The sequence below is a fragment of the Montipora foliosa genome, chromosome 6 (genome assembly GCF_036669935.1).
Source record: "Montipora foliosa isolate CH-2021 chromosome 6, ASM3666993v2, whole genome shotgun sequence".
NCBI lineage: Eukaryota > Metazoa > Cnidaria > Anthozoa > Scleractinia > Acroporidae > Montipora > Montipora foliosa.
The window spans coordinates 9,352,626-9,357,625 of NC_090874.1; the positions used below are offsets into that span (position 1 = coordinate 9,352,626).

Below are 5,000 nucleotides of genomic sequence, written 5' to 3' on the forward strand. Positions count from 1 at the left end.
ACATTCTTCTAAAGAGAAGCGAAGATGTTCTCATGACTTTCATATGGTATGAGTTAGTAGAAGAGTTACTCCGTACACTGTATTTTTTCAACAGAATTGCAGCGTACCTCAAACGTGTGTGAAATTGACAATATTTTTTTATCACCAAGATTAAGTTAAGATTAAGATATACAAGAGAGGAAGGAGTTGTTGTAACTCGCTTTCTAGTCATTCAGTGAGCTAGCTGACATTGGAAGCAAGACGAAAAATGCCACTGATTAGAACTTTTTATGAATTACTGAAAGGCAGTTCTGCATTGACAATGCCAAATTATTTAGATGTACCATCTCATGTTTATAACACAAGATCTCACGCTTCTTTTATAAGTCCTCATACCAAAAGGAACATTTCTGCAAGGAGTTTTTTCCTCACAACTCTTCAAAGGGTGGAACACTCTGCCAATAGATATAAGGCAAATGGAGACTCTGGAACTTTTTATATCAGCTTTTAGAGCCCATGTTTTTAATATGATGACTGTTTATTTGTTTCTGTTGTTATTTGATTCAATATTTTATGTACTTCAATTTATACTCGTGTTAATTTCTTGGCGTGATGGGACACCTTTGCCGAGTAAAGAATGTAGATGCTTCATTTGGGAGTGACCAATTGGCTTGGATAAACGAGATTAATACTTTTGGATCTTCATGCGTAGAACTTAAACCTTATGGTTGCAAGCTAGCAGGTCTACCATAACGGAGTTCTCCCTGTGCATCCCTACTGTATCTTCTGAGTCCTTTTGTGGTGCAAAACATGTGCAAAACAAGTCGATTTTAATGTTGTTTTTAAAATGAATTTTAGGGGCTATCACTAAGTGGCTTGGAGAAAGAAGAGATTCAGTAACAAGCAGTATCTATCGTGACATCCAAATACCCAAACTGTAGTAACAAATACCATATGTGTTGTGACACTGTTGGTGCAATTGCTATGTCATCAGATAAAGGTATCCTAAGCCTGAAAGATGCTTCATCACTATTTTAATTTACATGTCTTTCTTCCATGTGAGCCTTCCAAGTAAATTTGGGGTTAATTAGGGGACATTGCCTCATTAGTTTTATAGTGGTGGGGCTGAAATGCAAGATCCACCTTTCCCCAATAAATACACTTACAGGTATGTCCAGAGATGCATGCCCAATTTTGACATCCAACATTAAATGTCCCTTTAACTCAATGCCTTTGCTGCCTATTTCTAACAAATTATATGATAAGGGTAAATGTTAGCGTTATTTTAAAGTTTTAAGTTTTTCCTTACTTGAGGAGCAAACATTTGGGGGACATTTTAAGAGGTTAATTGTCTGTAACTCCAAGTCACATGGGATGTTGGAAGTTGGGGAGAAGAGCAAGGGGACACTTCGTGACGCTTATATGCATGCATCTACATGTAATATTTCCGAGTTGCTGTTTGCCTCGGTTTCAAAACGAGTCTTTGTGCTCAACTATTCAAATGATAATGAGTTTGATTTGCATGGGATATGCCACTCATTTCCATTTGAATGGTTGTGCACCAAGACTTGCTTCGAAACTGAGGCAAGCAACAACTCGGAAATGGGCTATTGTGGGTATTTCTGGACATATTTGAATAAACAAGGCAAATATCGGGCTTTTAAATGAGTACATTGAATTACTGGTTTAAACTCAACATGCACTTGAATCATGGGAGGCCAACAGCAGTCGATCAAAACAGAAACCTGTAATATTGCCTCTTGTTCTATTTTGCATGAAACAAGTTTGACACTTGGCCTCAATACTATACTGGTTACACAGGAGATCACTCCAGTCAATAGACCGTTATCATTATGGCTCCCAAATTTAATAGGTATTTCTTAATTTCTTATTCAATGCTACCTTAGGCAAAATTGAAAAGAATGTGTAAACCAAATTGTAGGTGTAATTAGCCTGAATACAAAAGAAAAATTAATTAGTCACCATTTATAAAAGTGGTCAATGTCCAGAGTATTCCGTTCAGCCATTGGGTAAAATTTAGGCAATAGAGGATGTTTTCCGTGTTTTCATAGCCTCATCTAAACACGAGGGGGAGTTGGGAGAATTCAGTCGAGGGTTTGCATAACTGTTGAGAATTCTCCCAACTCCCCCGAGTGTTTAAGTGAGGTTATGGAAACACGAAAAAGACCTCTATTGCTTTTATAAAATATTTCTCAAAGATAATTTAAGTCAAATGAAGGAAAATGCTGGTTTTTTAACTTCTTGATGTAAACAGATTTTCTTAACACATCATATTTCCTTCCAGCCAATCAAAATGCGCATCTGACAATAGATATACAATCAAAATTCGTGTGATGTCACAGCCCTGTTTCCATACTCTCATCTAAACACAGCAATTGACCAATGAGAGTGTGTGTACTATCCTAACTATTTTATAAACTATCTTATTTCATGTTCACTCTCTTAACTTAGCTGATGTCCTTGTATGTAACAAATGCAGGATTTTTTTTGCTTCCTGCTTTAGGTGGCATAGTTTTGATATCAGGAACTGGTTCAAACTGTCAGATGTTAATGCCAAGTGGGAAAACAGTTAACTGTGGGGGGTGGGGACACTTGATGGGTGATGAAGGGTCAGGTCGGTGCTTTTATTTAAATATGTTTATTGTGCTTAAATATACTTACTGTTGTTGAAATGACATTCTCAAAGTCATTTATAATTCATTACATCATTAGCCAACTAGAAAGTGCTGTTGTGGTCAGATGGATTGGTTTAAAAACCCAATGAAAAAGGAGTTCCAAATATACGTATGTTTGAACAAATTTGAAATGCATGTGCAAAATATTTCTAAATCTGCATTTTCATAAAGCAACAAAGCATAAACGTGAACAAAAAACCTTTTAATATAGTCAATTCTTGTACTCAATACACTCAATACACTCAATACATTATAGAACATTATTATATGGCTACAATATTATAATACGCGAGCTCTGATTGGCTGCTGAGCGGGCATTATGAAAATTTTTCTCGGCTCGACGGCTCTTTTGAGTTGAGGCTAAAAGCTACGAGCGCGTGGGCGACAACAACAAAAACAATATATGGACAAAGTACAACTATATTTTCAATAACTGAAAGAAAAACTAGCATACAGATACTTCTTTAGTATGAGCGACGAAAAGAGCCACAGCGAGAGCGAGTTTTACTATCCAAAGGACGAAGAACAGGCCAAACTGCCTCGGCCTTGATGTATTGACCCCGCTATCGCTCGGTCCATAAAGGTGCAGGTCTTGACATTAGAAACGTCTGTAGCATTCTAGAACTGTTCTAGTTAGAAGAGCTAGGGATCGTTTGATATTCTAGAGCTTTAGAAATCTTAGACTCACAACATGGACCATGGATATTCTACAACTGTGGAACGTTTAGAGATTTTAGAAGCCCCAAAGCCCCTTAGTCTTTTTAAAATAACTCTAAAATAGAAGATAGCTATAGATGAGGTGACAATATCAAACGATCCCTTTGGGGCTTCTAAAATCTCAACATCATGCAGTAGGGTGTGCAAACCGACGCAACATGTAACACCCTAAAATATGTTGGGAGTTGTTGGCCAACAATAGGGAGGTTAAACAAAGACGACGGCTACGGCAACGAAAACTTCGGCCCAAAATATAACTTAGCGCTATCCCAAGTATTTCGCGACTATTCCGTGTTCAATTAGCGGCTGCACACTGTGCTACCAACTGAGCTATCAGATCGTCTAGGAGCCGGTATTAAGCACAATTCAGGGGCACTCAACGACAGGTTGTCAGAATTATTAACTACTTAATAACCGAGAGTGAGGTCGTTACAGCAAAATCTCAAACTGGGGCCTTGCCGTATTGACCGAGCGATAGCGAGGTCAGCTAGGCCGAGGTTTGAGAATTTCCTGTAACGACCGAACGGTCAAGGTTATTAAGTTGTTTATCATTTGGCTAACAGAACGGTTCTAAAGAAGAAAAACTAATTTGCATAATCCGTAATCGGTCAGTGGGCATTACGGGAGAATAATGCCCTAGCGCTTAGCTGCTCTTAGCCAATCACAGTGCGCATTATATCGGCCAGAAACGCTAGCCATATCATAACTAAAAATAATGGTTTCCACAATGCTTTAAAAGCTTCTTTAGACAGAGTTTGTAGTTGCCTTATAAAATATTTATCTGTTGAACGTTCTACGGGAATTTCAGGTCTGTAGAAATTTCTAGTTGGCCTTTTTTCCTTGTCCGAAAGTTCGAGCAATCGTAACTCGTCTGATAAAAAAACTATACGTTACGTAGTTGTCCTTTTCCCCCAAAAGTCTTATGGGACATTTGTTGTGTGATGCTCAAACAAACTCTGGCGAAAATGTTATCTTCAAATTTTATGCTATGTACAGGGTATCACTCAAGTGAAGGTATGATCCTCGCAGTTATGAACTGACAAATTTTGCAATTGCGTATATGATCATTTCATATATAATTTCATTCGTACAATATCACTGTTGACTCTTTCTCAGCTCAGTAAAATCCTAGCATTCTTCAATGTTGTTTCAAGATTTGTAGGCACTCTTCAGACTCTTCACTACTTTTCCGAAATACCTGGAAAATCTGTTCAGAGAAAAAATGTGCAAAATCTTAGTGTGCCTTGAAAGTCTGAGTTCCAATCTTCCAGAAGTCAGCCCACCTTCCTTCCGAACAGATATTTGTCGAAATTATTCGTTGGGTGCCCCTGACAATTAAGTGAAAAGTCCTCTTCAGGCTTCTTCATCGCTGCTAAGTTTCTTCTTAACGGCAGTGATCATTCCGATATGAAATTATTTCATGAAATCCCCAGTTCACATAATATAAATACCTCTTACTAATCGAGTTCGAGGTCCTTACTTTATGTAAGAAGCTCTTATTAACCGAGCGAGGTCTGTATGGGAGAATCTTGACCGAGGTCGTGAGTGTGAGCTCTGTACACACAAGATTCTCCCATACAGACTGACTAAGCTCGGTTAATTAGATGT

At 38.0% G+C, this 5,000-nt stretch overlaps 1 pseudogene; it reads left to right on the top strand.

The window, feature by feature from the left end:
- Positions 1 to 5,000, top strand: part of LOC138005007 (N-acetyl-D-glucosamine kinase-like) — a 14,528-nt pseudogene that overhangs the window by 2,103 nt on the left and 7,425 nt on the right.